We start from the raw sequence: 10,146 nt of genomic DNA, 5'->3' as shown, positions 1-10,146 counted from the left end.
TGATTCACGCACACACACACACACGCACACATGTGCGCGCACACACACACACACACACATTCTCTCTCTCTCTCTCTCTCTCTCTCTCTCTCTCTCTCTTCTTCATCTTCTCCTTCTCTCTCTCTCTCCCTCTTCCTATTCTTTTATTCTCACCTTCTCCTACTCTCTCTTTCCCACTTCTTCTTCTTCTCCTCTTCTTCTTCTTTTCTTCCCTCCTTCTCCTACTCTTCTTCTCTCTCTCCTCTTCCTCTTCTTATTATTCTCTCTTCTTCTCCTTCCCTCTCTCCCTCCTTCTCTTCTTCTCTCTCTCTTTCTTCTCTTCTTCTCCTCTCTCTTTTCCTCTTCTTCTCTTCACCTCCTTCTCTCCCTCTTCTTCTCTTCTCTCTCCCTCTCCTTCTTCTTCTCCTTCTCTCTTCTCTCCCTCTCCTCTTCCTCTTCTTCTTCTTCTTCTTCTTCTTCTTCTTCTTCTTCTTCTTCTTCTTCTTCTTCTTCTTCTTCTTCTTCTTCTCCTTCTCTCTTCTCTCCTTCTTCTTCTCTCTTCTCTCTTCTCTCCTTCTACCTCTTCTTCTCCTTCTTCTCCTTCTTCTTCTTGTCTCTTTTCTCTCCCTCCCTCCCTCTCCTTCTCTCCTTCTGCTCACTGTGGGGGGGGGGGGGGGGGGGGGGGTTTGTTCCAGACAAAACGAGGAGGGGGGGGGGGATAGTACTCTGACGGAAGCCCCAAGGGGGGCGCTGCTACCGCACTGAGGGGGGAGAGCTTGCCGCTGCAAGAGAGGGGGGAAGCTGACAAAGCATGGAGGGATGTTGTGTAGTCCAGGGAGGGGGGGGTGCTGTCATCATTACAGGGAGGGGGAGCCTCCCCTTTATAGGAGGGGGAGGAGTTCCTATGGGGGGGAAAAACATGGGAATGTTACACTTGAATTTATTTTCTTATTTTCATAAGTTTTAAAAAAAGTATTTCTTCCATAGATAGCTATCCTTAGTGCCTCTGTCTCTCTCTCTCTCTCTCCTCTCCTAAGTGCACCCCTCTAATAAGTATAATCTCTCTCTCACTCACTCACTCTTTCATAAGTTCTCCCCTCCAACAACTGTAGCCTCCCTCTCTCTTTCTCTTAGGGTTCTATGGTTTTGTGTTTTCAAGGGATGGCCCGAGTGTTAATTCAGATGATCTCTATATTTGGGGACTTGTGGCTAGTTCATATGACACACCATTCTTCAAAAGAAGATTTAGGATGCACAATTCCATTTCAAGAGTGTGGTTGATTTGATGAAAAGGCATAAAAAAGAATGTGTAGTTCTTTGTATCATTGCTCTAAATCTAAATTGTATGTTGGAGCTCTTCATGATGACATGTACTGGTAATCTTGGTGCTATTTTTCTTAAAGATAGTTGGAATAAATCTATGCAAAAAGGAAGGTTCTTAATAGCTATGGAAGTTTGAAGTATAGTTATAGTTCAATCTCTACATATGTTTTTGTATCAAAAGCTCCAAAGTGGGCAATGAAAAGCGGAAGAAATAGAAGGAATTTTAACTCAAAGATATGGATTGACATGTACTATGAGATGGACAAGTTGGCCTCTCTTTCAAGCTGCTCGCATATTTTCCCATGCATTTGAATTTGAAGAAAATGTTTATTGTGCGTGATTGGAATAGTGGCCAATGATTATGGAGGTCTGATTTTTTTTGAAAACTCAACACATAGAGATACTTTCCTTTGGGTTGCTTGTACAACTACAAGGATACACAAAATTTTCAAGTTTTAAATGGATGAATCTTACAAGTACTTTCACTCTTAGGGAAGTTAGTTTCTAGGGTGGTGTTCAACTAGTGTGAATTGACTCACAAGCATAATTCCCATGACTTGTTGATTATAGCAAGGGTTCATGTTCACCAAAAACAGATCCCATGCATGGGTATCTATCAAACATGGCAAAAGCTGATTGGGATTGAATAAAGTGGACAAACATTGGACACATCTGCAACTTTCATGCTAGCTAAGAAAAGAATAGGCATTGTGAGTGTGAAAACAAGCCTCGAGACCTCAAAAAGTGAATATTTTCTTAAAGTATTTTCAGAATCTCTCTAGGATCTCTTATAGGAAAATTTCCTATTGAAGCATCTAAGTGTCTTATATCGAATAGTCAGCAATCATTCATTTGAATATGATGCCAAAAAACAAATATTGACCTTGATTGGTCTGTGTTGTGTAAACACAAGAATAGACATAGGTATTTTATAGTCCATCCATCCTTTCTTGTGTGAACCTATCCTTAGATGATCGAAAAAGCAATTTACCCCCCTTATGTCTATGCACCATTGTTGAAGAATTTGCTTCTGATGCAGCCATCTACTCATCCATTGCTACATCCCAATGAGCATGACCAACAATATTCTCAAAACAAGTGGGCTCAACATCCTCAATTACCTTTTCCATTTAAGCATACTAGTGAGTTGCATAACCTTCAAAACCAAATCTTTTAATAGGGTATCTAACCTTGCTAGACCTATGTACCATTGGATCACTTAGTGGAGCCTTTACATTACCATGTGCTCTCTGTACATTTGGTGTCTTGACTAAAGGAATACCAAGCTCATCATCCAAACTCTTTGAACCACTAGAATCTCCATCAAACTCCAAATGACTAGAAAATACATCATTATAATTTCACACTTTCTTCTTCCCTTTGTCTTTACCTACAATACTAGTAGATGCACCTGAAGATGTGGAACTGCTCCTTAGTCTCCCAGAACAAGGGCTAACTATAGATGTAGTACCGGATGATGTTTCTGGTCCGCTAAGGCTCTATGATTCTTGATTTTATTTCTACACATTATTATCATGATTATCATCATCATCCAATGCATCAACACTTGATGCATACCAACTTCTCACTCATAAAAAATAATATCCTTGTTCACTTTGAACTCACGTGTGACAGGTTTATAACAACGATACCCTTTTTTCTCTAAAGAGTATCCAATACAAATACATTTTTTAGCCTTTGGATCAAGATTCTTTCCTAGCTTATCTACACATGAGCATATGTAATACAACCAAACACTTTCAAGTGTGACACATTGGGCTTCTTGCTTGTAAAGCATTCTTTGAGGGTCATCCCATGAACTACACCTATGGGAGTTTTGTTCATAATTTAGACAACAATATGAATAGCTTCAAACCAAAAATATTTTGGTATATTATTTTTAGCTATCAATGCCTGTGCAACTTCTACAATATGCACTTAGTCTTTTTGTAACCCCATTTTGCTATGGGGTATACTTGTAAGTAAATTGTCTCTTTATTCCATGAGACCTCAAGAAGTCACTGAATTCATTAGAGAGGTATCCACAAATTTCTTGAAAAAGCATCAATAAATGTTAGAAAATATTTATTGCCACCTAGAGATATGTTTTATGTAGGCTCCCAAACATTTGTATGTGCAACATCAAGTATATTCTTTCTCACATCTGTATCGTATGAAAAAAATTGACTTGCTTGCTTACCAAACTAGTATGCTTCACATACTTTATGAAATTTTGGAACTCTAAAAGTAAGAAACCCTATAATCAACCCTTTATACTACATTAATTTTCACCTTTTTATATTTGCATGTCCAATATGTTTGTGCCATATTTTAATATCTATATCACTTCTCTTCCTTTAGTATACATAGTAGCATTCATAGCCAAAATTCCAAGATCTAAAGTGAAATGTAGGCAACCCTACTTCCTTTTGCGACCAACCTACACTTATCATTAAAAGCTTCCACAAAGCAGCCTTTTGCATTAAATTAAATTTGGAATCCTTGCTCTACCATTTGACTAACAAACACTAAATTCTTTATGATAGATGGCGCATGTAATACATCTGACAAACTCTTTGTGGATAAAGAGTCTACTCCAATGTGTGAGATTGGGTGGTATGAATCATCATCCATTTGCACATAAGCTAGATTTTGTAAATCTTACATCTCTCCAAACCATTTAGCATGACTAATCACATGATTAGATGCACTTGAATTAATTTATCATACATCATGTGTCCCCTTTCCTATAACATCATTTGCCATATATTACATAACAAATAACTACTCATTTTTGTCTTTATTATATCGTAAAGATAATGCATAGTTTTCTTGATGCAATATATGATTATAGATATCATCCTTCTTAGCATAACAATGGACTGCAATATGAATTATTTTGCCATAATAATGACATACAATACTAGGGTTACTAGGACCTCTATTGTGATACCCACCTCTTCCTCTAGAGCTCCCTCTATCTCTAGAATTTCCATGGTCAAAATAGTGATTAGATCTGTTTTACTAGTTATCACTAGTATGTCCCATACCATGGCCTCTTGAAGAGGATTTGTCAGATCCCCTTCTTTAACTTGAGTAAAATGCTTAGATCTGTTTACCACTTTTTTTAGATGATTCACCCTACATGTTGATCTCCTCAATGATCATGAGAGAGACCAACTCATCAAAAACTAGAAACAACTTATGTATATACACAGAAGTGGCAAAGGATTTCTAAGCCTTCTCATTATTAAGACTACCCAAAGTAGATGAAACCAAACCATTATCATTAGGCATTGTATCAATAGCTCCTAAGGTATTTACAATGCTTTTTTCTTTCAAAACATACTCATTTATAGACATTTTCTCTTTCTTCAAAGTACTCAACTCTTAGGTTTGAGTTGAATCTTTCTTCCCTTTGTGCTTATTGAAAATATATTCTCATATATTTTTCAGTTGCATGTAAAGTTTCTACATTTTTTATACTCCCCAATATAGTGTTATCACTGACTTTGGACAGCTAATACATTATCTTTTTGTCTTTTGCATTCCATTTTTTCCATGTCTTTAATTCTTTTGCAATTGCAAGATTACTTAGCTCTTTGGCTCATTTTCTTTACCTAAAACAAACTCATAGAGGCCTTCTCCAATAAGGGAAATTGTCACATGAAACTTCCATGATAGATAGTTGTTCTTGTCCAGCTTCTTAATGATGGGGTTTCCACTATTCTTTGTCATTATCACAAAATTGATACAAAATACCAAGCAACCTTGTGGATCTAAAATGGGGTGCAAAGTAACCTTAGATGGATTAAAAAACTATGGAAAAGTCCTAAAGCACATAATTGCAAAATATAAAGTGCTCTACTCATATACCAAATCTCATAGCAATCTAAGTTTTTTGCTCTCCTCTACTTGCCTCCAGAGACACTTTTCAAGAGAAAGAGTGGAAGAAAGGGAGAGCTTTTTACCCATTTCTTGCTTGCTCAAATCCTTGCTTCTTCTCCTTCACTTCAGCCTTCAAAACTAGCCTCTCTCATTGGTGCCGCTCTAATGCCATGTCAAAAATTGTGTGGTACAGGAACTTGCTTAAGCTGCTACAACAAACACACACCATACACACAAGAGGAAGCTCACTCAAGAACATAAAAGAAGAGATGGAAGCCAAAAAGAATTTCTTTCTAGTTTCTTCTTCTTCTTCTTTACACAATACGTACACAAAGTATAGATAAGATATAATATAAAGAAAAGTACCCTACTAAGTCAAACAATGCATTCTAACTATACTAATTGACTAGTGCTATAACTATGCCACATGTAGATAGGTGCAATAAATTAAATATAATAAGTGATAAGTCAATGGCCATGTGAGGATCATAATGACCATTGATGTTCTAAGTGTAGATATGCGGACCCACCTAATCAAGTAGTCCATCATCAATGCCGACACATGTTGAGCTTGCTATCTCAAAAAATGCTCTAAATTTTTTTTATGCAAAAATAGAGTTTTAGAAAGATCTTTATAGGTGTTGAAAATAACTAGATAAAATTTATGTGTAGGAATAAGACCTTAGTGGCTTAATAGCCAAATGATAAAGGATCTAAGGGCTTATGGTTTACTCTCCCCACCCCAAAAGAAATAACGGACCGCACCACTGATAAATGGTTGGCTCATCATTTTTCAATTGAACTAAGCAACCGTCTCTCACAAACATCATATATATTAGAGTGTATATGGAGTTGGCAAGTCATATTTAGCCCTTCATTAAATAACTACTATTTAATGACTTGTTTTGATAACTTCATGTCTACGACAACTCCTACATTATCTGCCTTTGTTAAAGGTTGCACCTTAATTATAATTGACAAGAAAATGTTATGAAATTATGTTTATCATGGTATTTTACTGATATTTATTGTGGATTTTATTTATGTACCACATGATTTGTGACTTATCGTATGAAGTGCATGTGTGATATGTGTTGCATTATGCCTAGTAGATAGATGGAAGGATATAAATGTGTGTTGTGTTGTGGTGAGCAGATAATTAGATAAAGTAAGATGTATTATTATTTTTGGAGTGTGTAATTTTATGCATGAAATTTATGTGCTCTATAATATAGAATAATATTATCATAAGCATTATGTTTTATATGTCCTACTAGTGCAAGGACTCTAGGTACACATGTACAATATATTTATTTTTTATGTATTTATTAGAGAAATTTTATAATTTTTATAAATCTAGTAGAATAGATTGTGTTTTTAATTATTTTCACAAAAGCAAGTTGTGCAAGTTAGAATAAGCAAGAAATACAAAAACGATGCTTTCAATATATTTTGGACACAAAAGCTTATTCTAATATTATAAATGTATACATAGGGGTTGTACTCATCCATACATGAGGAAAAATTGTACCCAATCCTGTGTCATGTAAGTTCTTGATAAATTTCTTCTCTCATACTATTTGTTCACTTATTATTTTATTCTCAATTATGTTTTATCTTATGGTGAAGGTAAGCAAGATAAATTCTTAATATTTGAGCATAATAATTGGAACCAACATCTTTCCATTTTTTAATTTTCCTATAACAATACCCCATATTTTGCAATTGAGAGAGAGAGAGAGAGAGAGAGAGAGAGAGAGAGAGAGAGAGAGAGAGAGAGAGAGAGAGAGAGAGAGAGAGAGAGAGAGAGAGAGAGAGAGAGAGAGAGAGAGAGAGAGAGAATCATGATCGAGGTAGAGGTCACCGTGTCTACAGTTGTATGAAACAAAGCATGAAAATTGCAAGTATATCATGTTTAAATGACCAATTGACTTGCCATTAAAATTATAAATAGTTCAATTTACAACCACGTAAAAGATTGCACGTATAGTTTGTAAAATATACATGATTTCTAATGTGAATCTCTTGATAAGCTAGTAATCATAACTTCATATGTATATATGTGTGTACATTGGAAATTGGAAATCTTCCACGTGATGCATAATGTAGAAGTGTATAGTTATTAATTGAGTTTGTATGTCAAGTCTTGCATAACATACCTCATTGTTCACATTTTTTGTGATTGTTATGTGTGAGTAAGTTCTTTTAGAGCCTTATCTATAAGGCCCTAAAAAAGAATATACAAAGCTAACATGTGGAGAAGCAAAAGAAGTGGAGGAGATGGATAAGTTTCAAGGGGCTGAGTCTTGAGGAAGTAGAAAGGAAGCTTCAAGAGGGCTAGATGGATTATGGAGCTACTATCTCAACTAGTTAGGCTTTTAAAAAAACAAGTCTACTTTTTGGAATGATAGAAGGAGTTTCATTTGTCCAAGCAGTAATCACTATTTTACCAAAAGGAGTAGTCATAGGAAGATAATTTTGCGCAAATATTGCTGTTAAGATTTCTTCAACCCAAAAACATCAAGATAAGCTAGAATGAATGAGCATACATCACATGGCATTGAGGATAGTCCTATTTTTATGTTCAACAATATCATTCTGTTCAAGAGAGTAGAAAATAGTATCTTTACGATGAATACCCTGATTATTGCAATAATACTTCAAAATAATTGGAAATGTATTCTTCACCAATATCACTGCAAAGTTTTTTTATACTGTAACTAGTGCAAAGTTCTACAGATTTTTAATATTGTTTAAAAGAGAATAAAGATTTTGATTTGTGTTGCAAGAGAAAAACAATGGTGTATCTTAAGAAGTCATCAATAAAAGTCATGAAATGCTGATATTGAGATTTCGATGGAGGAAAACATTCATAAATATCAATGTGAATAAGATCCAGCAAATCTGTTGAATGAGTTCTGGTGAAAATGAAAAAGGATTTGTGAAAATGCTTTCCAAGTGCACAATATTCACAAATACCCATGTGAGGACGATCTTTGAATTCTATATCTTGAACAAGGTCACATCAATAAAGATCAACAAGCTTAGATAAATGAGAATGAACAAAGAGATGATGCCATATTTTGTTGTTAAGATTGCCAGAAGGTGTAACAACATTTACAACATCTTCATTTAAAGATAACACAAAAAAGTACCATTTCAAGAAGTGATAGCTATGATTTGAAAGTCTTTCTCAATACGACACTTGGTATGGTCAAAACTAACAAAGAGACCAAGATCCACAACTCTTGCAAACTAAAAGAAGATTCCTTTGTAGATCTGGGATATGTAAAACTCCACGCAAAGTTCTTGTTGAAAAAAGAGTACTGAGATATAAATCACTTATACCTTTGACTTGATAGGTTGTGTCATCAGCAAGATAAATCAACTTCTTGATAGGAATAAAATGATAATTATGTAGCTCTTGGGTCTGATATCTCATATTTTCTATAGACCGAGGAATCCCTCGTGCTACTAGGCTCTCATTCTATAATTATTCACCGACCTATACGGCATGCAACCAAAAGCCAACAATATTTTCATCATTACTCCGCATTTAGACACATTCTAACCACTCTACCCTCCCATCGATCAAATGTTGCATTGTTGTATAGATTTATAAGGCATTTTGCCATCATTTTATGTGTAAAGAGCGGGAAAAACACACTAGAACAAGAAGGTGGGGTTGGACTGAGGCAAATCCTCATGCTTCAGTCCCCACAAACATTCACAAACATTGTTTTTAATTTTTATTAATTTTCCGCACCCAAAATGCATTTTTCCCCTATTTTTAGTGATTTTTCTCTATTTTCCTTGTATTTTCCCTTATTTTTTGCATTATTTAATTACTGAAAATTCAAAATAGGTTATGGGCTGTGGCCCTTAGTTCCTTATTGCAACAAAAATGAAAATTTCGTTGGTGTTCCTATTTATTCCTCCATTTTTATGCCCAAAAGTATCATTTTCCCTTGATTTTCCATATTTTACGTGTTTTAGTATATTATTTTAGTCACAAGATGCATGTTTTTTTTATTTTCTAATTATGATCAACAAGTACTCATGGAAAACAGCAACATAAACAATTTTTAGCCCACATGAACAACATTTTATCAATCAAAAGCCATGAAATCTCAAATTTCCTTTGAAAAAATTGAATTACCGCTTATTTGAGTGTTTCGGGTTTCATGTCCTGGAGCCCCAAGAGGAACACCAAGGAAAAGGGAATTCTCTTGCAAGAAAATCTATCTTGTAACATCAACAAGCTTGTTTATCATGTTTCATATGATCACAATGAAGAAAAGAACACCAGGTACAACAAATCTTCATGCAGCATCATGTAGATCTCCCACGGATTTTAATAGAATCAACCATATTCTTCAACATCTTCACAAAATCCATCAATGGAACAAAGAAAGCAAAGAATACACCATCTTTGAATGGAAATACATCACATAATATTCATCTTCAATATCTTCATAGTCTTTTCTCTCAATCTCTCACATACAATCACTCTGTTTGAGTAGAATTGGCTATCTCTGACTCTCTCTCTCACACTCCATCAATAATACATCATATCCTCACTACAATCTCTCAAAATTACTCTCAATAATCACTCTTAGGTCGTGGATACCCCTCCCAAGAGGTATGTCTGATATGAAGGGTCACCAGAGCCACTACAGTGTCTCTTCACAGCTCACTACTGTCACTTCACTCTAGTCTTCTCTTGAGTCTTCAGCAGCTACTTCTTCCACTTCTTTCAGCTCTTTTGCACTGTATTCACCTCTTTCCAAGGCTAGAAAACTTTCCCAAAGTCACACATACATTCCACAGAACACTTACAGAAGCATACAGAACAGTCTACAGAACAGTACCAGAACAGCTACAGTACAGAACAGAACAGAGACAAAACAGAAGCAGAAGCTCTACAGAAGACCTACAGAAGGTTACAGAAGATCA

This window comes from Lygodium microphyllum, chromosome 2, assembly GCF_053477565.2.
Source record: "Lygodium microphyllum isolate KBCC chromosome 2, Lygodium_microphyllum_v1.1.10, whole genome shotgun sequence".
Lineage (NCBI taxonomy): Eukaryota > Viridiplantae > Streptophyta > Polypodiopsida > Schizaeales > Lygodiaceae > Lygodium > Lygodium microphyllum.
This window is presented reverse-complemented; position numbering follows the sequence as displayed.